At 41.6% G+C, this 26,616-nt stretch overlaps 1 protein-coding gene across 2 annotated transcripts in view; it reads right to left on the bottom strand.

Moving 5' to 3' along the window:
• The window catches only part of LOC108098064 (inactive dipeptidyl peptidase 10), a 95,988-nt gene that overhangs the window by 25,180 nt on the left and 44,192 nt on the right, over positions 1-26,616 (bottom strand). Inside the window, exon 1 of one of the 2 annotated variants that reach the window (XM_017200755.2) lies at positions 24,521-24,803. The exons of the other annotated variant lie outside the window; for it this stretch is intronic. The gene's annotated coding sequence lies outside the window, so the exon portion shown is untranslated. Of the gene's footprint in view, positions 1-24,520; positions 24,804-26,616 lie in introns of those variants that run through there. 2 annotated transcript variants of the gene reach the window in all.

Below are 26,616 nucleotides of genomic sequence, written 5' to 3'. Positions count from 1 at the left end.
TGCACACATACACACGAAATTCAATTAGAGTTTGTCCGTACTTTCATCAGCTGTTTTTCACTTCCCGCCCCGCCACGCCCCCTTGCCCCCCTGTCATCTGTCCCTTTCCCCATCCCTTTGGCTATTTGCTATTTGTCTTCATTTGGCTGATGAGAGGGCGGTTTTGGCCAGCTGGGGCGTGAAATTGTTCCAAGGCTTCCAGCTCTTGGCCCTTTTTGGCCTTAGTTGGCCGAGGATGTCCTCTTTCGTGCTTACCTGCAAGGAAACAACAAAACGAAGGGAGAAGCATTAAGCACACATACATACATACTCTATATATACTACACAGGGCTTGTTGCAAAAGAAAGTGGCAGGAGAAAGTCGGGCTAAACCAAAGCAAGTCCAGTTAAAGTTTGGCCATAAACACAAAAAGCCAAATTAATCATGACTCGGGCAACCATAAACCAAACACACAAAAAGTGCCTGGGAGAAGGTGAAAGGACCCAGATAGTACAAGTCAACATTGCTTTGTATTTAGAAAGGATGCTTTTGGGATTCGGCAAGTTCAGTTTAAATTAACTGCTGATGCGTTCTCCTTAAATTAGGCATTTGGAATGTGTGAGAGATTTGATTTAATGGGGTAATTATAAACCCAAACTATTTGGTTTGATTTATCACAGCTTCTGTACAAACTATGGTACATATTATTTATGAATTTATTTGAAATCAATATCCTTTTAAAAGCCTTAAAATATTTCCTTTCGAATAAAAATTCCTTGTAAGTTCTAGCAACCCTTTCAAATCAATCCCTTTGCTCTCCCGGCAGTAAAAACAAAGAACTTGTGCAATCTTTCTGTTTTGGCTTTCATCTTAAATTATCTACTGCGGAGCCTAAATATCAAGTGGCTGCTGTTCCAACTTGTGGCCAGGTTGACGATGATGGGACGCGGGGCCAGGCAGTCGGGATGATACGGATGCCCTGCCGAGTGAATCCCAAAAGGCACTTAGGCCACATGATGAGCTGGCTGACAGGTTGGAGAACCGGAGACCCGGAGACCCCGAGAACCGGAGAACCAGAGAGCGCGGGCTCGAGTGAATGGCGTTGATGGGCCACGACGACCTTGCATTGGTCGTGGCGTTCTCCTTGTGTCGTGTCAGCCGACCCGCCACCCAACCACCCACTGGTCCACCCACATTCCCTCAGTCTTTGCCTCGGCCTCCCGCTTGTCCTGTTGACAGTTGCACTAATTGCAAAATGCTGTTGTTTGCTTGTCTGCCATTGTCTGTGGCACACTTTTAGGCAATTTGCATATTTCGTTAAGCAGCCGAAGGAGACTGAGCAGCGGGAATCGCCTGCAGTCGCCGATGTCCTGCTGCGTCCTGTTTCGTCCTGTTCCGCTGTCTATCTGTTTCCCTTTTCGCTATCCAACTCCTTCGCTTTCGCCTTGCCCTCAGGCTCTGGGTAAATATTTTCCTGCGACACACTCTAATTGAGAGCGAAGGCCGGCATTTCGCTAATTGACAACATGATTAATTTACCGCGAATCCGAGTTCTGAGTCTCTGCTGCGACTGCATGTCATTATCATATTGATACATAACATTTAATTTAAAGGCTTAAAACTACCAGCAGGAATAAGCAAAAAACTTAAAAATTTATTAGAACAAGAAAACATATAACAAAAAAGCCCTGATTTTCATTTAAGTTTAGGCTCGGTTTAGTTTCATAGCCTTTTCCCTTTCGCTCTACATTTTATTCTCATTCCGAATGCACTTTTCTTTTTCCGTTTTTTGTTTTTCTTTTTTTTTTTGTGGCAGACGTGACCTCCCCACACAATCATCCTTTATTTTCCTTTTTTTTTCCTCTTCCTCCCTGTCGTTTGCATCTAAATTATGGCAATTGAGTGTGGGCTACATAAATCATTTCCAGCTTGCACTTGTTTTATATCTCGGTTGGCTTTGTACAGAGCATATGCACTTTGAATTTCGTTTAATAAAATTTCTCGAATTAAAATAAGGTTCACAGCTGTTGTTTTTAATTTGAGAACAGTTTTTTCTTCTCATAACATTTATGTATTCATATTATTTGCTTTAAGGTCCCCACTTTTTAGGGTAGCAAACAGTTTATACAGCAAATAAATTTAATAAATGGTTGTTATCCACATAAATTATCTGAGCCAAAGCTAAGGCTTAGCCTATGCAGTGATTTCTGGCCATACGCTGATAAAATATTAGAAACGTAGAGATTTAACGTCTTTTTAAATAACTTAAATTTATAGGATGCAGTTATACGTGATTAAATTAAGAATATAATATTTTAAAGCTACTAAATGCAGGTGGAATCAAAAATAAATAAACGTATAACGTGCAACCAAAAATATGATATGCAAAAGTTTATGGAAGCATCGTAAATTCTATGGCGAAAAGGGACAGGCAAGAAACGTTTTGGCTTGATTTTGAATGATTTACGACAATTGCCGTTTTGATGTGTTGTCATTTCGATTTGGCCATCAATTTGGCGCTGGCATAAAGCCAAAAATGTTGCTTGGCATGCACGAACCACACATGGGATCCCCAAAGTCATTATCCAGCTGTGTGGGAAGCGTGTGTTTCGATTAATTTTTAATGGAAAGCCATTTACGCGGCGCCCGCTTGTGCCGCGCTTAATTAGTTGCAACTTCAATGGGATATTAATCGAGGGCGAAATTTGGGCGTTCGACATTCGGCGGAATGCAACAGCGGACCCATTATGCCAACGGACAGCCAGAGTTTGGCAGCATAATCGTTATGCCCATTGCCCAGCCCCTTGTTTAATTAAACTTTCCAACCCTTAAGGGTCCGAATTGTGGCCTTGTTCAGCTTAATTGCTAACACGCACACACACCAACACATTCACAGGCGATAGGACTTTGTTCTAGCCCCAAAAAGTATGCAATAAAAATTAATGAGCGGGAAAATTTTTATTGACGCGCCTTTGGCAATGCATAAATGAATAATGCCCCTGGGGAGGAAAAATCATAATGAGCGTCGCTTTATGTGTGCGTTGGTATTAGTATTGAAGTGTGTGTTTGGTGTGTCGGTGTGTTGGTGGCACGCCCCCTCAGTTAAAACTAGGCAAACAACGTCATTGTTCGCGCAGCTGGGGCGCCTGAATAATCTCGGTTTGTTTGCCAAAAGAATTTCGCCCGCTCTGATTTGTGGCCACTAAAAGCTTCTCTGACATCAGCCAAAGGACATGTTGGGCCAGGACACTCAGGACATGCCATCGCTGGCCAAATAAATGAATGGCCGCACGTGTGCGGTTCGCGGCGGAAGGGGAAACACGAAACGGTGGGGGCAATACAACGGTCATCACTTTATACAATCTACTTCAAATTAACTAAAACTAAACAACCCAGAAACTTAAAGTTATTTTCAAATCTCACTTTTCTACGATTAATATTGATCTGGGTTATTAAAATGCTTAAAAAATATAACATTACATTATTGAAATTGATTAAAAATATAAATATATTTTACACCTTTACATTTACAACTTTTTAAGTGCTTCTTTTATGACCTTCAAAGAATCTCGGTAAATTAATGACCACTTTATTCCATGGTGCGGCGCCAGCAGTCTGAGCATAACAAATGCTCTTCTATCCAGCTGTCCAGCTGCCCCCCTCTATACGCTTCCCGAGCCCCCTCCCCCACCCTTTTTGCAACCCCTTCGCCCTCGACGCCCCTGCTAATTGCAGTTGGAAATTGGAGGGCAAAGCGTCAACATTGCGCATACGCCACGTGGACTGCAGCCAGTCGCCAGACTGACTGATTTATGAAAGAGCGCAGGCAGGGTCTACGGTGGCTCTTCAGCTGGAATTCAATCAGAGTGCTGGGCCATGTTTGCGCCAGTCATTAGCCACCAAAAATAGCCGTCTGAAAAGCACAGAACGCCAAGCTTAAAGGGCAGTCAAAGTGAAAATGTGAATGCGAAAGCGAAAGCGAAATGAAAATGGTCAGGGGAAAGAGGAAAGGTCGAGAGCAAAAGGAAAGGCAACTTCTTTATGACATCAGAGAAAGGAGGAGGGCATGAAAAGGGGGCGGGGTTGGAAAAGTCACAAAAGTTGACCAAAATCGCCTGGGGGTGCGTGTGCCATGTGCGATGTGCGATATGCGATATGCAAACTAAACGGAGGCACGTGACCATCGCACAGAAACATTCTCTCGAATCCTCGCAGGAGATTCCCGCACACGAACACACGCACAAGGCGAGTCCTTGAAGGACTCCACTCCAGGTGGACACGTGCGGGTATTTCAAATAGACTGCGCTCTCAAAACGATTCAAGATGAGCCCAAAAAAATAGAGTTGAGGGTCGAAAAACATGCAAATAAGAATTCCCTCTAAAATTCTATTGGACCTTTAATACAAATATAATACTTTGGCATTCAATTATTATAATTCTTCTGAATTAAAAGAGTCTCAAAATAAGAAATACTAAGAGAATAATTAAGAAGCATATTTATATAATTACAAGTTTTTCTGTCCTGTTTTTTTTTTACCAAAAAACTTTCGGTTTTTCCTGCCCAAGTTCCCCTCAACAAACAATGTTGTTACTTTGCCACGTAATAATTATCCTTCCCACCTCCTCCGAAAAAAAAGAAAAAGGATGTCTAAAAATAAACTCGAGTCTCGTAAATCGCGTGACCCACGGGGTTCACTTGGGGGCGTTGGACGGGTGTCACCAGGGGTTCAAAGGTTGATTCGCTTTCCGAGCAAATTTTTGAGTTAAATACGATGTCTTCCTCCGCGCGCCATTTATTATCTGCGGAAGTGTCCACCATGGATTGCGTGTTGCATGCGCTGCCCATTTAGTCGGTCACGCCCACTTTCCCACTTTCCCGCTTTTCCGCTTTCCACTAAACATCGCCCACTAGCGAACCTTTGCCCGCCAAATTTCCACAGCGGTTACATAGTGTGCTTCACCCACAAACTCACGTAGTCGAGCGGTTAACACAACAATTTGCCGAAGGATTTTCGTTATCGCTTTTGGAGGGGAACCAGAACAAAGGAATGAAAGAGTACAGGTGGAAAAAAAAATCTAAAAATGTATATTCTATTTATTTTTAAAATTATGTTAGGTAAGAAATGCATCACTATATTTAAAAAAAAAAAAATACAACAGCAACTCACTGAAGTGAACCTTTTCGGGTTTCAAAATCTATTTTTAAAGGGATTTAAAATTCGCAGATTTTCTCCGAGTGCCTGAGAATGAGATTTGTTCTGCGCTAACTTTATTTTTTGTATGTTTTATTGTTGGCATCCCGGCATCTGTGGCATCTGTGGCACCTGTCGCAAATTGGCCAGCGAACGAGGGCCAAACGTAGAATTGTTTGGGACGGTGTCACGTTTTTCCAAATATTCTGCTGCTATTTTCCACAGTTTCCAATTTCTCATTTGTTTTCCTGCCGCTGCTATTTCGCTATTTTGCTATTTTGCTATTGTCCCGCACTCAGTTTCAGTTTCATTTTCATTTTCAGTTGGTGTTGTTAGCCAAGTTAGCCAGTTTACTTGTTTGTTTGTGTGCGTTTATTTGCTGCACACTTTTGAGAAGCGCTTGATTTGGCCTGAAAGCAAATTGGCTTTTTCCCGGCACGTTTTTGAATTATAAACGAGGGGTGAGAGCTTCGAGGGGCATTCCTGATTGTGCTGGCCCTCAATTATGCACACACGTCGGATGGAAATGGTGAAATGGATGGTGGGTGGGGAGGGGGAGGGGAGGGGAGGGGGTTTTAGAGGGCCGGATACGCACAAATCTGAAAATTGCATCCAACAACAACAACTGGCCCCATTTTGCCATATGGCAAAGTTCTATGCACTTTGACTCCTCCACCGAGAGCAGCAAACAAATGGCATAGCAAATGAGGTGGAGAATTTCTGGCTTTCTGGCTTTCTGGCTGGGGGAAAAGCGCGCCCCAAGCAGGTAATAAAAACTCCAACTTTGTGCCAAAATGGAACATAATAAAGTTTAAGACAAGGCAGCCAAACAGGAATAATAAATGCCCAACTTCGATTTATGTGGATTTTAAGATATGCAAAAGATTCCTTTGAGCTCTGCTTTTTTCATAAGTTACAAACTTAGTTGTAAAAGATGGTTTCTCTGAGTTTAGAGCGTTCTAGAGCTAACTTACAATTTGAATTGAAACAAATAGTATTTCATCTAGGTGAAGAGATATATATTCAACTGGTACTTGACTTTTTTTGAGTATGATATAGTGACATCGTTGTCATCCCCCGAAATTATTTTGCCGTTTTTTTGGCCTGCTTATATTATATTATACGTATCCAGATCCATATATAATCGCCATTATTCTCAGCTGATTGCCATTTGCAGGCACTCAACTTGATTTAGGTCCCAGTCACGCCCCTGTCTCCCACTTTCTCCCACTTTCCCTCACATCTCCCACTGCCACTTTCTTTCACTTTCTCCCACCCCCTCGAATGCTGTTTTTTCTGGTTTTTTTTGTGCCCTCACCCACCTCGAGTGGCCATAGAAATTTGCATGAGACGAGAGAAAGCTTTTGGCCCATAAATTCATACAAAATAAACTTGATGCCAAAATGTCTCAATGGCGACACGAATGCGCGCATGGGAGTAGTCACAAAAGCATCGCAGAGGGGGTGGTGTAGTGGGGTGGTGAAGTGGGGTGGTGACCTTCAGGCTTCAAGCGATGATACAAGAATCGGACGGAGGACTTGAAACCGATTCGGAGCCACTTAAATCATCGCTTTCTCTGACTTTCACCCCGCTCGCTCTCCCGTTCGCTTTCTTTCGCATTCTCTGACCCATAAGCCATGTTTTATACATGAGGGGGCGTCTATTAATGAGTGCCACGCCCACACACGAGCCCAAGTTGACAGTCGATCATAAAAAGCATAATGGCGGCATCCATGTGCCGCACATAAAATCAAAATCGAAGGCATATGGCTGGACAAATGGCAACTATCTCAGCGAAGAGATGGTTGAAGATTTTGGCCTACAATAGAGGGGCATAAAACTTAATACCTAATTAATATTTATACAGACATTCGTTAAGAGGTCCATCTTGCTGAAAATCGAAGCCAGAAAAGCTGGGCTTTCTTAGTAATAAGTAGGTTGACTTTCAGCTCGAGCATTAAAGGTAGGTTCCTAAAGTAAGTTAGGAGTTAAAATTCAGCAATGCATTGGCCAGATTTAAGTGCAGTTCGTTTGAGTATTCAATCAGAAACGTTTAGAGGTATTCCTAAAGATGTAGTCATGCCAGTTGATTAAAAATAACCTTCAAATTATTTATTAATATCAAAGTGTCGCATCAGCCAGGCAATCAATCAAAGAGATTATATTCAAATTTATTGAGTAGCAGAAAACGAACTAGAATGTGCCTTTAAAGTGCCGGACATAAATCTTTCGCTGGATTGGCGACATTAAAATTTCGATTGCGGACCTGATTAAAACCACCCATCCACCCAACCACCCAACCACCCACCACCCAACCACCCAACCACCCACCACCCAACCAGCACCACATTCGATATCCGATGGCCCCGCTGGCGAGCGATTGTATGAATAAATCATTCGATTTATTCAAATGCTATATCGATTTCTTAATGGCCAACTTATTCGGCTTTGTTGGCCAATTTCGTAACACAGTTTGCAACTGATGGTGAAATTAATTATGCGACGCGTTCCACGCGTTCCGGAATAAAAGGACGGAAGGAAGACGGAAGCGAGGACTCCGCCGCAAGGATGCGAGATTCTGAACAAAAACCGCCGGGGAGAAAGACAAACAGTCCGTGGACAGAAAACACTGGACAGCTCAATCAATTCCGGGCAGAGTGATGTCGAGTTGGATGTTCGATGGCTGAATACTGGATACTGGATACTGAATGGCTAGATGGCAAATGGTGAATTACGAAAGGCGGAACTCCAATGGCCCAGATCCAGATACAGATACAGATACTCGACTCGTACAGATAGCAACCCGCTAGCAAGACCGCTTTTCAACCGCCGGTCACGCACACTGGGCAAAAAGCAATCAAACAAGCGGAAGATCCCAGTCGGAAGTTGCACAGTCAAACTGGACACGAATGGCTGATGATGATGACGATGATGATGATGAGGAGGAGGAGGAGGAGGGGGAGGGGAGGGGGCGATGCCATAACACAATGATGATTGCGATTGGGACATTTGTCTCTCGTCTCCGGAGCATCTGTCAAATTTGTATGGAAATATAACCCATGTAAGATGGCAATAAATTGAAGCCTTCCCTTCGAGTATTTGGGAGTGGCAAACCAGCCTGGTGATTGTATAAAAATTGATATTAAATAGCACCAGTTTACAGAACAAAACAAAATAAGTAGAGTGGGGTTTTTAAGGTATCAATGTTGGGAAAGAGGAAACCAAGTTGAAAGTTAAGGAAAACCTTTAGGACTTCCTTTTCCTTCTGCCGATTCATCCCATTGGAAAACTCTGGCAGTGAGAATGAATTTCGAACACATGAGCTGAAATCAATTGATTGGCGGCCACAGATGTGAAATGAGTTTACGCTTGTGCGATTTTCGCCGGCTGCAATTAAATGTGCACGAATTGTCCGCTATTGCCACGCCCATGAACAACCCAAGCAACTTATCGCCACCGCCCCCCACTTTCCACTTTCCAAACCACTTTCTTACTTTCCCTGAGTTGTCGTTTTCCGGCCTGGTTGAGAATCAATCACTTCGGAAGCTGCCAAAAGCGAAATGCCCCGTCATTAATATCCCTTAAATCGTTTTTGTATCCATCAAATGCCTGGGCACGCTCCGATTGTTGTTGAAAAATTGTCGGACATGTTCAATAATGTTTATCAAATGGCATCTCCTTTTTTCCTTTCCTTTTTTTTCTGGATGGGATACTCCCCAAGCGAAGAAGAAAGGAAAATTTTGTGTCCTTCTTTGATTTGTTGTTTGATTTTCGCCCGGGGCCAAAAAGGTGAGTCGTTGCGATGGTGGAGGAATCGAAATCGGGAGCCAGATAAAATGAAATAAAAGCGAAAGTGTCAAAGTGCATTTGTAATGGCTTAACGAAAAGATGAAAGCTTCTCTGATTTATGGTTTCCTTGAGAAACGCCTTTGCCCTGCTCCGCTCCTCTCCACAAATCAGGGAATTGAATCTGTCGCCCTTCGAATCCTCGGCGGCAATCTTCTGGCTCAGCAGCTCAACAGTTGCTGCAATTTCACTCGGTTGACCTCGGTGTTACTGTGGACAGGGGACATATAGATATCACTGAAATCCGATGCACACTTCTCGCCCAAGACAGCAGTTGCGTTGCGGCATTCCCCCCCTGGCGAAATGTACATATTGAAGGTAAGGAATTTCAATTTAAAGAAGAGCTTTGTATTTATTTAAGTAGAATCCCTGCAGAGAATATATTCGTGAGAACAGAATTAAATAGGTTAAGCAGGGAATGTAATTTATGAAACCTTTATATTTATATAGTTTTTTTTTAAATGACTAAATCAATTGTCACAACTTCGTATGAGGGTATCTGAGTGCTCTCATTTCCCTACAGCTCTTTACGTTTCGCCTGCCGATAATATTTGCATTTTGGCTTGCTCTGGCAGAACTCAACTCGACTTGATTCGAGTCGACTTCGGTTCGGTTCTGTTTGCATTGGAGCTCGTTGGCTCCATCGAGGAGCTCAGTGGTTGGGTGGTTGGGTGGTTGGGCGTTTGCTTTTTTGATAAGAGCTCCATCGGGGCGGTTTCGAGTGTTTGCCCAAGGCAAGCTGTCAAGGCGATGAGATGTCGACTGGCCTCCCGACTTCCGACTACCGACTCCTTGCCACTTTGTGATCCTGTTCCTGCCATCAGGAATTTGCTTGGTTGTTCAGGGTGCTTTAAAGAGTCAATTTCTCATATCGATGCGCTAGATTAAATATGCAAGAAATATGTTATGTTGACCTTGGCCAGTGTCAAGTGGTTGGCGGTTGGCTTAGTTTCGGTTTCGGTTTCGGTTGGCTTCTGCTCTTTCAATTAGCGTCCAATTAACTCAATTGCAGCCTTGCATTGACAGCCCATCGCTGACATGTGTCGCAACGCGTTCGTTTCGTTCGTTTCGCAGCGGAAGATGGGAGGGGGCGCACATGGCGTATGCGTGATAATGTTGCGCATACGTCAGCAGTCTGTTTACGTTCGCCACTCGTCAGCGCGAAAAACTTTCCCTCTTGATAGGTAATAGCAGCCGCAAGCAGCAGCAGCGCCATCAACTCGAAAGTTTCTGGCTTCTGGCTTGATGATGAAAGTTTCTGCCAGCATTTGATGGTATCAAACGCACTCATAACAAAATATATAGGAGCCACACGAACTGGAGCTCCAGTCAAATTGGAATGCAAATTTTATTCGATATTTTCCATTTCCCGGACACTACGCAGGCACTTGGAAAATTATTTCTAACCTTTCCGGGGGGCGAATCATAATGAAGAATTCTTGGCATGTTTTCGTTCTTGGGAGTGAGTGACTGGACTATAAATAATGAATAGGTTGGCAAAAGTATGGCTTGGAAAACAATAGCATTCCCCTTGTAAATTGATTTATTTTTGGCAGTGCTGGCAACGAATTCAAAGTTTGCCATTTAGTTAATTGCACTTCACTCGAGATCCGGGGTTAATTTGCTCGCTCAAGCAGGCATAATTTGCGGTTCGATTTCATAGCTTGCGTAAATATTTGACCGGATTAATTAAAGCCTAAAGAGCTGCGATAAACGCAGTTCGGTGGGGGATCTTCCGGCCCCCCATTCAATATGCACATCTTGCGGCAGCCAAGCGAAGCGAATCGAAAAGCTGTCAGACTAACGAAGCGGCACGCTGCACAACCCCTTCCCCACTTGCCTCCTGCCACTTGCCACTTGCCACTTGCCACTCGCATTTTGGGGGGCGGTTGTGGGTGGGAAATGGAAGGTCCTGTTAGTTCAGTGGAGGTCCTGGGAGGTCCTGGGGGGTGGGTGGTTTCGGCACTCAAATCCGTTCGCAACTCAACGTACTTCCCAAATTGTGTTGCACTTGCCAGCGACTTTCGGTGCGGCTTTTAAGTGCAGCTCGAGACGAAAATAAAGTGCGGAATACATATTTCAAGCATCAATCATTCATCATCAATCATGTATGTACCTAGGCGGGGATCATGTGGCGAAGTTTAACAGCTTGCAAATGGTTTCCCAATGAAATTGCAATAGTCTTTTGTTGGACAACTCTTTGCCCAAATTAAAAATATTTTTGTAAGCACAAATAAGCCAAAAACATTTTGAGAGAAAAACAATTTTCCAGCTACCAAAAAGTGTTGTTAATTTTCCCTGATATTTATGACCCTGAATTCCTGAAATTAAAAATGCACATATATTATGTATATGTTATATATATGGACTTTGAGTTGTTTGCAGTTTGAATGAACAACGAGGCAGTTGGTTGTGTGAAAGTGAGCGGGTCCTTGGCCGTAAATTACACATACTCTGCTGACATCCTGACATCATCACCATCCCATCCCATCATCATGATCATTCGAGTGCTGGATAAAATTTTATTATTTTCACAGCTTAAAGCGGAAATGGATGCAGCAGCCCTCACACACTCGCCGCTCAAGAGGTCATGCAAGTTAGCTCCTGGCGGGGATTCCATCCCAACATCTTCATCCTCATCCGCATCCTCATCTTCATCCGCATCCGCATCCGCATCCACATCCGCATCCTCATCCTTGTACACATCACAATCACCATCAACAGCAGCAGCAAATTCGAGCTGAGAGCAGCTTTTCACCATTTTGCCCGCCTTATGCTCAAAGTAAATGGCAGCAAATTGCATTTTAATCACATTGTTGTTCTCGTGTGGAATGCATGGCACTTTCAGCAGGACAACAGCTGCCAAGGACACGGCAACAAATCGGGGGGCACTTTGTGCGGGGAAAGTGAGGGAAAACGGGAAAAGGGAGAAAGAGGGAAAGAGGCACTCCAAGTGAATTTCCTGCTTTCCTGCCCCCAAGTTAGCCTCAATTAAACGCGTCTTATCCCATCACAGTCTCACTGAACTCTAACTCAACTTTGTTCCTGCCCGAGAAGAGCTACACTGCACCCAAAAAAGGTGTTTAAAGTATTTAAGCTATTTAATTTAACTATTAACATATAAGCTAACATAAAAGTAAATAGAAAAATTGAAATAATTTTTTTTTTGTTACGTAAATCCCAATTTATTGTGATTTTACTCCAAGTTTATATAATCAAATTACGAAGAGCATCCACAGGGAAGCTCTTTAGGTTGATAGATGATATCATTTAGCCTGATTGCACATCTGAGCACTTGCACCCAGTTCGCGAGATCCTAAGTTATTACCATAAGTTCGCTTCATTGGCCTTTGCAGCAAACTCCATTCGAGAGTCGCAGTTCCATTTCCATTACACAGCCAACATGCTGCTGTCAAGTGCAGAGTTTCAGTGAGATTTCCATCGGATTGCTGCTGGCTGATGGGGAAATTCGCATGGAAAATGCACGAGGAGAGTGTGGAGAAGGCGGGCGAGAGAGAAAGTGGAACAGAAATGGCCAGATGGAAATAATTGCCAAGTGGCATGTGATCCAATGTGGATTAGTTTGCACTTTTTATGCTTTACATAGGAATTTTTCAGATTTTCTGATTTTCCGATTATCTGCTTTATGCTTAAGCTTCCTTTGCTCCGCTTTCCCTCGCTTTTGCCCGCTTTTCCAACTGCCATTTTAATCCCTTTGATTACAACTTGATCGATTTTACCGACATATTGCGCATACGTCATGTTGTTTCGTTTTAATTAATATGCATGCCTCGCGGTTTTTCAACCTCAGGCAGGGCTCATAAATTACAATAAATATGCGGATGGGAGGAGGAGGAGGAGATGAGGGGGTGAGGGGTATCCAGGACATCAGCAGCCCCACGCTTCTGTTTCGCTTCTACCAGCAGTTTCCTTTACCACTTCCTCGCCTGCTGTCAAAAATTCTGTTGCAAAAACTTCAGGAACTTTATGAACTATCGGTTGTCGGTTTCATTAAGAGCTTATCGAACTGTTTGATAGCCTTGACATGAAAAATTATGCCATTCAAAAAAGTATAAACATATTTTAAGCATTGTTTTTTTTTTAAACTTTATTTTATGGTTTATTTTTAAATCTTTAAGACTTTAATAACTCAAGTTAAATAAACATAAAAAATGCACTTCCAGCCGAGGCAAATTTTTTGATGCTTCGCAAAAGCCATTTTGACGAGTGGGATTTCGAGAAGTTCGTGAAGTATGTGTTCGCCTTTTTTTTTTTTTTTGTTGGCTTCTCAACAAAAAGTTTCTTATCCAAAGTTGGTTTTATGTCATACTGCTCCTAATCCGCGTTGTTTATAGGGTATCCACGAGGTATTCAACCCACGAGGGCAGAATGAAATGCATGCGAAGAACACGAAACGGAAAACGCAAACTTTTCCGCAGCATTTTTCTTTATACGCTCGCCGGGGCCAAAAACAAGCCAAGCGGATTTGTAGCGTTTTTATTTATAAATTCCGCTTTTTTCGCTTTCGTTTTGTTTTTTTCTTTTTCCATTTTTCCGTTTTTTTTTTTTTTTTTTTTATGTAAGGGGCGTGGCTGTGGGAGTAGCTTTGGCTGGGGCTTTGGCTGTATCTGGATTTTGGTTACGTGCACGCAGTCAGAGATTAGCTAAGCAGAAATGACGACCAGTGCAGGGGGCAAACTGGATTGACAGGGGGTTCCTTTCCAACCAAGGGAGGGGGTGGCTAAGGGGGGGGTTTCCTAGGGGGGTGTGGGTGGTGCTGGTTGTCCTTGGTGGTGCAGGGTAGCCTGCGTAGTGGCCAGCAGCAGCGCAGTTCGTTTTGTTGGCTGCCATGCATGGAATTAGCCGCGTTAATAAAAAGCCAGCCAGCGACTGCGGCAGCCAAATTGCCATTTAGGGATTGCCGTCATCCTGACCCCCACTCCCCACTCCCCACTCGCCTCTTCCCTCCCCCCAGAAAAGGAACCCGCCTTCGCACACCACCCACCACCCACCGCCCTTAACTTGGCTTAACTTCCCACCATTCACCCCCTCGATCTCTCTCCTTTCGACGCTCTGGGCAGCTCCAAAAACTTTTGCTCGTTAAAATAAATTTCGCCTTCTTCTATATACCAAAATAAAAATAATAAAATAAAAAAACAATAGAGTGAGCTTAAAAGTGTAAGAGGAAAATGATAATACTCTTGTCGGAAGAAAAAATAAATGACTTAAAAGCTTTTGACTTTTCTTTCCGAGTGGAAAAGTAATGTTTACTAAGCTTGAAGCATGTGTATGTGTAATAATAAAGATTATTAATAAATTTATTATATTATTATAATTTATAAATAATATGTTTTTAGAACGAAAAACCGGAGGATATTTTTTATGAGAGAAATCTAGGGAGCGAAATTTGCTGATCGAACTTAAGGTTCGTTTTTATGTTGAATTATTTTTTTACTGGCGCAAACATTTTGGCGATTTTATTGTACCCTTCGCTGGAGTGTATAAAATACTAAATGTTTTTCCTCCTCATCTAGGGCTTTATCGTTTCTGTTGTTATTGTTGCTGCGTGAAAATTTACGCGCTTGAAGCTTTTATGGCTCATGAGGGCCCATTGCCGTCTAAGCCATTGTCTTCGTTTCCTGGCCATGTTTATGGAGTTTTTCGCCTGGCAATTAAATGCGCTCATTCCGTGTACAGTTCTGTTCACAACAATAGTCGCATTAGAACAATAAACGCTCTCTTACACTATTTTATTCAGTAAGTGGCGTACTGTTTTCTGCAAGCACTGCAAAGTGTTTTGAAAATGGCGCTCTAAATTTTACATTAGTTTATTTAAAAGCCAGCAAATCAGCCGCTTTTTTCCGCACTCAAGTGCACACACACACTTGGCTTGGCTCTTTTTGCAACTGATTGAGTTGCAGTTGCGCTAAAAACTTGCTAACAGCACTGGCATCAACTTTTCCGATCCGACTTCTTGGCAGGATAAAAAAAAACCACACACTCACTGGAAAAGTTTCGAGGGGTTGAGGATTGAAAGGGAACAAAAGGGGTCGGGGGTCAATCAGCTGGGGAGGTCCTTGCAAAAGTTGTAAATTGTTTTTATTGTCAGCAGTATGCTACACGCTCCTTCTGCCACTCCTGTTGAACTTGGCCGTAGTATTTTCGGCATTTCTCTAGAGTTGGCCAAGAATTCATTGGCTTACTTAGCAAGTTTGCTTAGCTAAGGGCGATCTCCTCGCTTCGCTTCCAACGCGAATTTTGTTTAAGATTTTATAAAGTGAATTTCAGCAGGAATGTCCTAGCCAGAATTAGTTTCTGGGTTCGTTTTTTTTTTTTTGTTTAAACTTTGTTGGTACAATAAATAGTGGGGGACAATAGTTTCTGCAAAAGTATTTAATGCTTTAGTTTGCATCGAAAAAGTTTGGTAAGTTAATGCACAAGTTTACTTTAAGTGAACTATAAACATAAAGTTGAAAACCTCCCAAACTCTTATGGTATTTGCCATGTGTCAGATTAAGGTGTTCTGCACGTTTCGCTTGGCTGTTTTTTTTTTTTTTATCAGAGCTTTGGAAATGATTTCTTTGGCATTTTGGTTACGCCAGACTTTCGGCTGGATTTTCTTTTCTCGTCGGAAAAGCAGTCGGGGGGCTGCCCCCCTATTTCCACCAATTGATGTGCCCGTCACGTGTCGGCGCCTACGCGTATGCAGCACAAAATTTTAATGTTTCCCCGGTTTCGCCAGACATGAAGGTCATTCGGTGGCGGTGGCAGTTTATTCATCTGCTTTTCGCCTTTGTGCGAAAGCAAACAAAACAGCGGGGCCAAAAAAATATGAAAATAAATTAAAATTAAAACGAAATAAATTAGAAAATAAAATGCGCATTGCACAGAAGATTTTCGCGCAGTTTTTCGCCATTGTCACAGAATCTCTCATTGGTCACGTACAAATGACGGCGCAAAGAATTTTTAGATCTTTTGTTTTAATCATAAATTGTAGGCCATTGGACGGGGGAAGGTAGTGGGTGGCTGGGGGTTGAGATTTTTTGGGTGGCTGATGCTTGCTTTGGGTGGCTTTTCGGGTGGTTTTATGGGAGGACAGCTACAATAATGTTTTTTGCTTTGTTGCGTAGTTTGCAATAAATTTCAACACAGCCTCCCAGCTTCGCTTTCCCCGAAGCACTTCACATTCATTTTGCATTTTTGGCTTTACGCTCTTTGGTGAAAACCCAAGGGAGGAAGGGGGAGGGGGTGGGTGGAAAATGGAAGCCCGGAAAAGGGGATGCCTGAATGCTGACAGATAGAGCGTCTGACCAACTGACAGATCGGCGGAGGGGCGATGAAGGAAGCCCCGAAGTTTTTCCAGCCCAAGACAAATGATAAGCGTTGACATTTTCCTTTTCCACATTTTTCCCCATGCCAAATACTTTCAAGTTAATTTTTTTCAAGTTTTACCCCCCGCGACTCAACGTTGTTTTCAGTGTGATAAATTGCCAACAATCAAAATCCAAAGGCCAAATGGCCCTTCTTCTTCGTCTTCGGGAAATGGTAATTTAATACTTGATTACCTGAAAATGCGATGGAAATGCAGGAACAGTCTGAGAAATTTGATAAGCAATTTTTCGTCTATGTAATCGCAGAGCAGAAACAAAACAGCGAAGGAAAACAGGGCAAGTCAAATATCCCAAGGGAGATGAAGTTGTGTGCCAGAGCAACACAAAAGAAATATGTATATATTCTTGAAAATGGAAATTACCAAAGCAACGTACAGTGCGTCACATATCTGGTTTAACTACAACGAAATATTTCACAAAATTAACCTAATTAATAAAGTTTACGGCTGTAACTAAATGACAAGCTGACAAGGATATTACGAGTATTTTGCGCATTTAACTATGTGCTTGTTCGACAAGAAAATCCCCAAGAATGATGAAAGAACTTCGTTTGCCGGATACTTATTTTCCCTTTCCACATCCCCAATAATGGCAAAACAACCCGCAATTCCAACTCCATCCACTTTCACTATGAAATTTTCTATCTTTTCATCGTGTTGGCCTTATCCTTATCTGTGTGTCATCGTCGGCTAACCGCAAGCACATTTGACATATGGAAACTGTCCTTGACTTTCCCCATTCCGCCCCCCGTTTTCCGCATGTCAAACTATGACCCGTAGAAAATTTTCGAATTTAATTCAATTAGTTTTTCGTTCTTCCCTTTTTTGCCCGGCGCTCGTTTTTATGAGCAATTCAAGTAATGTTGTACCGACGTAACCTCAGTATTTCCCCCCCCCCCCCACCGCCGTCCCCTTCCCTCGCATTTGCCTGAAAATATTTAGAGGAAATATCTTGGCCCCGAAAACCCCCGGCCTATTTTGCGGCTGGCCAAACGGAAGCAAAGCAAATTTGGCCAAAAAAAATTGCAAGAAAAATATGCTGTTTTAAAGGTCGAGATTGCAAGTACCCTCAGTTACTTTGCTTGCTTATTTAAAATATAACTTATATATTATTAACATTGAATATTATAATAGAGTGCATACATATTTTAACAAAATACTTACTAAAGAATACCATACATGGTTACAATATTCTCCACTTTTGCAGTATCTCGAATGCTTATCGCAAATTCCATTTAAATTGTATCGCCCTCGTTTAGGGTATGAAAATCGAGAAAAGCTACTGCATGGAGGGAAATTTAACATGTGTTCGGGGAGGATTTTCGGGATGGGCGAGGGGGAGCGACTTGTAGGCGGTATCTGACGAGCTCATCTTGTGGTTTTTAAGTGCTCTAACGGCATGTGCCGCCCCCTTTTCCGGCCTCGTGTATTTTGTATTTTTCTTCGTTTTCTTCGTTTTTCGTTTTGCTTTTTTGGTGATTTAAGAAAATTGATGGCTTGCTCTTGACATGACTTGCCAATAGACGACCAGTGGACGAAGACCGACTGGAAGCCCAAGGGCGTGACAATGCGAAAAGGAAGTGGAAGTGGAAGTGGAAAGCCGCAGGAAGGATTTGTCGGGGGGTCCTCTTAAAAATTCATAGATTTGATTTGCGTGTAGTGCATATAAAGATGTTTACACAATCCGCAAAAGGATTAGAGGATCCAAGCGAGCAGCAAATTTTCCGAAAAATATGCCAAGGCATCGGGATTTATTTGAGAGTCATAAATGTGACAATAAAAATTGTGAGGAGACTCGTAAAAAAAAAAGCAAAAGCCTTGATTTATTACAATCCCTACAAGCAATGCAAGCAGGGGAAAATTGGGAGCATGGCTTTATTTTAAATTCCTAATTATTATAAAAAAAAATCTCAACCCAAAAGCTTGAGTTTCTCGTGTGTATAATGTTTCATATTGATTAATGTCACGCGTTTTAATTCTAAATTTAAAATGCTGCCAACTTTTGGTTCGTCTTAAATATATATGTATCTATATGTACATATATACATCTCAAGTGTTAATTAAGCTCGCTAAATTTGCAATGGAAATTTAGGTTGAAGCATTTTCCCCCAGCCGCCGACTTTCTAACGTTTTTCGGGCTTTCACAGAGCGGAAATTAGCTCACTGAGAGCCTTCGACCCGGATTCAGTCAACACTTTCCACTTTCCACTTTCCACTTTGATTGCTCGGAAAAAGGGGTTCGCAATGGCCTCACGCACTGCAATTGTGTCAACTTTCTGTGGCAATTGGCGCTCGTAAAAAATGGAAAAAATAAAAAATAAAAAAAAAAGGAAATCCTTTGCCTAGATTTAATTAAATCCAGACAGAAATAACGAATTTTCAGCATTTTTCGCTAGCATTTAATTAGGAGGGCCACGCAAAGGAAGTGAAAAGGCAGTGGGGTCACGTGGCGTATACGCAATGCGCCAAAAACAAAGATAGAAAAGCGAAAGCTCGCAGAGAAATCGGTGTCATGTTAATGACCGATTAGCATGGCGTGTGCACCATTGGGGCTTAAGTTTTTCGGAATGGTGGACAACGTGAACTCTGACCTGTCAGCTCCGTTCGAAGCGACCCATCGAACGCACTTTCTTAGGTGAAAGGCAACGCTTACTTGTTTAATTGAAAATAATAATAAAAGAGGTTATTTTATCGTGGATATACTTTTGCATAATTCACAAAATGTTATTAAATATTAAAACATCAACATAGCTTCAAAATACTCAAGAAAATATTCAGTATACAAAACTAAAAGAATTAATTATGACTTAATTTCGAATTCATATATAGTATAGGGCTCTATATATAGTCTCAGCCATTCAACCGCCTTTGGTTAATTTCTCGTGCCATATTTCCTTCCGGTTTTTTGCGCTTTCGCCGTGGAAACTGACCTAAGCGGATTTGTCCACATAACAAATTAAAATGTGGCACGCAAAAGGAATGCCCACAGTAATTTTCACCCAGCGTTTCCAGCGTTTTCGCATTTTTGCAGGCATCATCCACACCACAAAAATATCACAAAATGGAAATTTCTGTGCCGCATTCCAAGGAAGTCCATATATATCATGTAAGTTTTTGGCTATTGCGGGGGTAATGCTAGGTGGTGGGGTAGTGTGTGTGTATACACACACACATATGTACATATAATGGCTAAAGTAAATTGGATTTCGCTTTATGCAAATTTATGCGCACAGATTGAGTGACATTAATGGATGATGAAGTCGCCATGAAGCCAGGACTGAATCGCACCGAATCGCACCGAATCGCGAAAGGGGACGAGGCGAATGGTGGAGGGCCATTCTTTGTGGCAGAGCCTTGAGGCCAGAACCCAGCTCCCCCGAGAAGTGGAGGCCGCGAGCGTGCTTTCGCTATGACCACAAAACCTGAACCACTCAATTCCGCCCACTGTCCCTCTCGACAGCGAAACGACTGCACAATTGGGAATACCGAAAATCTACAGGCGAGTGGAACGACTATCAAATGCCCAGCCATCAGGTAAACCAAAAGTTTATGCTATATTCTAAGGCATATTAAAAAACCTCATTATAAATACAATGATATATAAAATATTCAAGATAGAAAAAATGTTAATAAAGAGGCCTTGCTCTTCTGCAAATACCCCGTGAAAATACCCTCGGCGTTGGCCTAAAATAAATATATATTCAACAAATTGCAATCAAAAGCTGGGGCAAGAGACAAAGTGAAAGGAAGAATTTTCGGCTTAATTAGGAATGAACTAAACACAAAAAAAAAAAAAAAAAAAAAAAAAAAAGCAAAAAAACGAGGGAGAGGTTAACGGAGAAGAGCTCGCTCATTAAGCTGTTGTTGCTTTATGGCCATTTAAAACATTTATGGCCGAGAGCGTTTGAATGACAGGTGCGATGGCAGCGGACAACCTTGCCCATTATGTGCCACCCCACCTCATCCACCTCATGAAAAACCACCGCCCACCCACCCACCGTTTTTAATTGTGTGTTTACAGGAGCAGAGAAACGGCAAAACGGCAAAACAGCAAGAACAACAAGGACGTTTGCGATCCCGATTGCCACTTTCCAAATGAAATTCTCACAATTTAATTTTTAATGTCCCCCTTGTTTGTTCGCCTTTGTTTAATTTATTCATTCACTTATAGTTTAGTTTTTATTGCTTCTGGAGTTGTGTTGTTTTATGCGACGAAATTTAATTAGTACCATCCCCTTTTTTTCTTTTTTTTCTGTGTTGTTGGTTTTAATTATGCTGTTTGTTTTGATTTTATTTTCCAGGTAGTTAAAAACGAAATTACAAAAAAACTTCCGGAGCATACACAAATATTTGGCAGGACAAAACAAAAGAAAATCTTGATTTGGGTGTGGGAAAAATCTGGCAAATTTATACTTCTCCTCGAAATTCAACGTTTTTTTTTTTGCGACCTAATTGGAAGTTCTCCCACGCCTTCAAAGCTAATCGAATTGGTTTATTTTAATTTGAGTTTTTTATTTTTCTTTGTTTAGTGCTTTTTTTTCGTTACCCGGCTTTTTCTCTCTTTGAAAACCGGCGTCACGTTTCAATTCAGCATACCAAATTCAATTTACACTCATTACAAATGGCGACACACAGGTCAAGCCTGCCACGCCCCCTGCAGGATTCGCGCCCACCTTTTTCTTTTCGGATGCCTAAAGGAATGCCCATAAAAAGCACAAAGCAAAAGCGCCTGAAATTGGACCCTACAAATGGAGAAAAAAAGGCAAGCCTAAGGAAAAGCAAATATATTGAATCAGTAAATACACTTACAAACAAAAACGATTTAATTTAAAACAAAATTTAGGTTAAAAAAATGTATGCTCGAAAAACTAAATTTTTAAGATTAAAGAACTATATATGAAATGCACTCTTATTGCAGTTTGAGAAAGTCCAAGACTTAATGGACTTCTTAAGGAAATTCCAAGAAACTTTGAAAGGGTATTAATGCAGAATGGAAAAGGTAATGCGTTTCAAATAAAGACCGAAATCGAAGGCAATGAATGGGAAAGGGAGCCTTGGAGCTCTCGGGTCGCAACTGGACGCACAATTTCAGTCGTCCTGGGTGGTAAATAAAATTTAATATAATTACCTCCATTTGAGAGCCCTTCTTGCCCATGGAGCCGCCACCACCGCCCGTGTGGCCGCCGCTCTGTGCGGCATTCATGGTGGCGCTTGTCTCTGTATCTGTATCTGTGTATCTGTATCTGAAAATCTGCGGTCGGTTGCGTTATATTGGCGTAGTTGCGTATCTATGTCTGGCCGACCGCCTTAATTATTATCGTCGGGCGATAAATCCTTCGGCAGGACTCCTCCACGACTTTGCCAATTGAAATTTATGTGTAATTTGAGTTCGTTTTGCACTCTGTATTAAAGTACGTTGAAAGATTTATTGCATTATTTCGGTTTGGTTTGGTTTATTTGATTTGGTTGCTTTTGACACTGCCTATCTGCTCACCCTGCACTTTGGCACGCACCAAAATAATTTCGTTTTATCATCCCCCTACTTTCTGTGCACAGCGGGAAAAAATGGTCGAAATAAACAAGTTGTTCCCTATTAAAATATTTAAGCATTATCTTATTTATGTTTGTAAAACATGCACTTTAAAATTCCGAATGTTAGACATTTTTAAAACTGAAGTATTTGAAAAACAACCTACTACGAAAACCTTTAATATTTTGAGGAATTTTATTGATTCAATCTACTAATCAACTTCATTTTTCTCCCTGTGCAGCTGCAATTTGGGAAACTTTCCCTGGCAGCTCCTTCATGCTAATGATACACAACTAAATGGGGGAACCGGGGGGACTTTCGGGGGAAGTGTTCGCTGGATGCTGCGAATGAGATACTTGAGCACGTCGTCCGCCTTTAATACAATGTCTTTGCTGGGCGGACAACAGAAAACAGAAACTCAAGCTGAAGTTGAAACTTAAATAAGCCAACAGCAGCAGCAACAACAACAACAACAACAACAGTAACAAGAACAATAACAACAACAACAACGACGACAATGAGGACAGTTTTCTGCGGTTAATGTAACTATATACGGGCACTTGACGTCCTTGACAACATATCGCATGACTTGTCACCCAGCGGATGAAATGGGCGGTACGAGATGGAAGATGGAAGCTCAAGGGGGACTTAATCCTTTAAAATGCCACAAACTTTCCTCCGAATCTGTGTTGGACAAATTAAAAAAACGGAATCTAATTGTACAGCGTGAAAGTCGTACGAAAACAAATTGCTTTCGTTACCCAAGTTAATAAAACTGGTCCTAATCTTTTTATTTAACAATCAGAACTTTATTTAATTTCGTTATTAATTTTTTATTCGAACTCAAACTTAAATTAGATAATTTTATAGAAATGCTAACCATTTAACAAATTCAAATTATTCCCAAAGGCAACCAAAAGATTTTCGAACCCAAGAAAGCTGTCAGCCCGCAACTCACTGTCATTGTGTTTATTTCAAAAAGTTAGTTAGAGTTTTGCTTGGTTAGACGTGAAAAGTTTCGCAAATAATTCAATAAGATACTCGCATGCATTTGCTTTAATTCAATTTCATTTCAAAACTTTCCGGGGCCACCACGTTTTTTCTTCCAGTTACATTTTTAAAGTTTTCCATTTGTGTGTTAATGCCACAAGATGACAGGAAATTTTAATAAACTTCGTCGTGTGTGTCGTCGGGCATAGAAATGTGTGCTCAAAGGAAACTTTTCGATGAAAGGAGTGGGAAAAAAAAGGAAAAGGGGGAAATCCGAACCAGGGACCGGGCCAAAAGTGAAAGATGATGAAGGCAATTTATTCGAACCCTTAAGCCTTTGATGGGAGAACGGGAATGAGAACGGGGATCCCAGACAATGCTCGCATATGTGAGACAGCCGAAGGCCTAATTGCTGTTGTTTGTCTGCGGTCTGCGGTCTGTGGCCTTCCTTCTTTTTCTTGGCCTATTAATTTGCCTAAAAGTTGGCCCACTGGGATGAAATTAGAGATAGAGCGAATCGCTTTGTTTTTATGCATTTGCTACGTGATTTAATTAGTTGACGCTGTTTGCCAAATTACCCGACGCCCGACTTTTGGCTAATTACCAGGGCATTATTAACATATTGCCAAGGGACAAGGACTCAGGACTCAGGACTCAGGACGTGGAACTCAGGACGGGCGTAACGATAACGATAAACAGCGGCGATAAGCAGCGGCCATTGTGTCTCTATCCGGCTTCTATTTACCATGCAAATATTTGCCAAAGACAAAGTAACCGATTCCAAAGCCAGCCAATGCCAGTTCCCAAATAAATAAGGTAAGGCCAGGCATTCAAGAATCAGCATTCTGCCATACACCATCAACCATTCAGCATCCAACATTCGGCATTCAAGCGTTCGGCGGGCAAAGGACAAAGGGAGACCCACAAAGGGACCAAGGACCAAGGACGACGGCGTTTTACGGGCTCTTGGGGCAATCAGCACGCAGCCAAACGAGAGAGAAATCAAAGATTTGCCAATCGGAATGCCTAGCAATTTGTGTCGACTTTTTTATTCCAGCGGCAATCCGTGCCAGGATGGCAACAGGCTGAAGCACGAGCTCGGATAAATCCGAGCATTCCGCGCACAAAGGCGTCAAAAGCAACCACGCGGCGTATACTTGATGTTTAGCTTTGCAATCCAATTAGCAGTGCAATTAATGTAATTATTTACTATGAATTTATTAATCACTTTGATTTGAAGTTAAAATACAGCTATGCCTAAATAAAATATGAAGTTTAAAATTCTCAATTAAACAGATTTAAAACGGGTTAGCCAGATTTAAATATTTCGATAATAATTTATCAATTTATTTAATGATCTGCAAAAGGCAAACCATTTGGAATTCGGCGGTAGTTTTGCAAATAATTTATAAATTCATATTATTTTTTGCATTTTTATTAATTCAGTTAATTCGTTTTAAATCTGTTTTTTCCAATTCCCTCCGCTTTATCCCATTTTACTGCTTTTTTATACGTTTTTTATTGGATTATTTTACGGCTTTGGTTAGCCAATAGTCAATTAAGCAATTTGCGCATTTCTTATTTCACACTCACTGAATTGTCGCTTGTACTGGTTTATCACACCAAAAAAAATTTGTAAAACTATTTAAAGGGGCGTGGTTAATTAATGTAATTAACACAGAATTTTCCTAGGACTTTTCAGTTTTTTTTTTTTTTTTTTTGGCAAAACAATGGGCGCGTAGAGAGGTGAATTTTAAACGGGCAACGACGATCGCCGACAAGATGCGCCAGGATTCAAAAGGAGCAACGAGGACGAGCGACGCGATTTCCGCTCGCGCGTTTTCCGTGCGACTTCAGCGGTGCGACTTTAGCAGCTGGCGTTTTGGGCAGAACTGAGCGAAGACGCTGCTGCGAAAAATCGGAAAATCGCACACGCACATGTCGCCAGTTTCCATTCGACATTTTCCGAATTATCGCAGCAGCCGCGCGCCCAGCGAGCTTTCAAAACATCCGCATGAAAGCTGCCGCCTGTTTGTGGCACCTAAGCTTTTCCCGTCACGTGGAAAACAGAGGACAGCGCTCGGAAAAATGCGGAAAGCGGCGAGCAAAACAAACCCGCCGAAAGCAAAATAAAGTCGAAATTGAAGCCAAACCACTGGGATATTAACTCTTTTTTAGTATCAAGAAGCTTCATTAAATATGATACTGTATATACATCATTTTACTATTTTAATAACCAAACTGTTGAATCCAGCTTTAAGTTGTTGAAAATTTGATTTTTTTACAATGCAACTTCATCTCTAAAATGTTAATTTCAATGGGAACATAGTTAGAAACTTTTCTAAATTGCTAGTTTATAGATAATTTTTTATAAAGCCCACGCGTTTCTAAAGCTCAAAGTAAACAAAAAACTTTACTTAGGGAGCATAATGACAGAACGTGCTTAATGAAGTTACTTTTAAAGTTTTTCCCTTTTACTATTCTTTTTAAAGTTTGAACCGTGTCAGCAAAGGCAATGAACGCGAGAGGGAGACGATGGCCACTTAATAGAACAAATCAGTTCGGAAACTTTGCCAAGTAAAAAGTCATCAAGATGACTAAGTATCCTTTAAGCTAGACACCCAAAATAAATACCTTTCCGAAAACGTCTTGAACATATAAATATTGTGTAGCATCTTGTATACATTTGTATATTAAAATGATAAGCGCTCTGGGGCTGCAATCATTGAGAATAAATTAATTACGCCGCTTAGCTTTTTTTCTTTCCTCGGGGTATTATTAAGTCGATTACCACCCATTTCCCCAGCGCATACGTGTCCTTAGTCTTGTGCTTTTCGGGACCGTGACAGAGGAATGAATAATGTGCACCTGGGCGAAAAAAAAAGGGGATTGGGTTGGGAGATGGGATCTGCAGCAACCCCTGGGAGCAACGAGGGTTAACCAACGCCGTTGATCAACCGCCTCTGTTTGTTTTGTTTGTCTTGACTTTGCGTCCATTTAGCATATTTCATGGTCCTTCGTCCTTCGTCCTCCGTCCTGCGTCCTGCGTCCTGTGCCATGAAAAATCCTTTATGGCAAGTGAATGGAATAACCAAGCAGCCAGCCGACGCAGCTGAATAAAAGTCACTGGCTACATAAAAGAAAAACGAACCGCTTTCCGCTTGCTTAGCTTTTCCAAGTTTTTCCTTTCAGCTAATGTCTAATAAGCAATTTCCCCCTTTGTTTTTTCCCTGTCAATTGAAAGATTTTTACAAATGATGCTGGCCACGTTTTTTTTTGGCAAAGTTAGACGGCAAAAGAAAATCTTAAAAAAAAAAAAATACCATGTGGAAAGTGAAAACTCAGCAACAGGCCCGCGGTCAAAAGTCGAAAGAGTCTAGGGGGTCATAAATTTTGTTTCGCCAACAGCTTTTCAATGCCATTTTCCAAATGCAGTGGAAAACGCCACACACAACGCTGTGCAACGTTGCGTATGCTTAACGCTCGAAAGCGAAATGATTTATGCGCTGCACGAAGACAAAGAAAAAAGGAAATCTGGAAAATGGGGAAAACAAAAAACAAAGAGTGGAACATGTTGAATGGCAGGAGCGGTTAACATTCCTTTTTGAATAGTTGTAGCTTTTCTAGAGGAACTTAAGCTTATAGCAGCTTTAAAGATAAAATAAACTTATTGCACAGGATTTGCAACA

Source organism: Drosophila ficusphila, unplaced genomic scaffold (assembly GCF_018152265.1).
Source record: "Drosophila ficusphila isolate 14025-0441.05 unplaced genomic scaffold, ASM1815226v1 contig_197, whole genome shotgun sequence".
Lineage (NCBI taxonomy): Eukaryota > Metazoa > Arthropoda > Insecta > Diptera > Drosophilidae > Drosophila > Drosophila ficusphila.
This window is presented reverse-complemented; position numbering and strand designations above follow the sequence as displayed.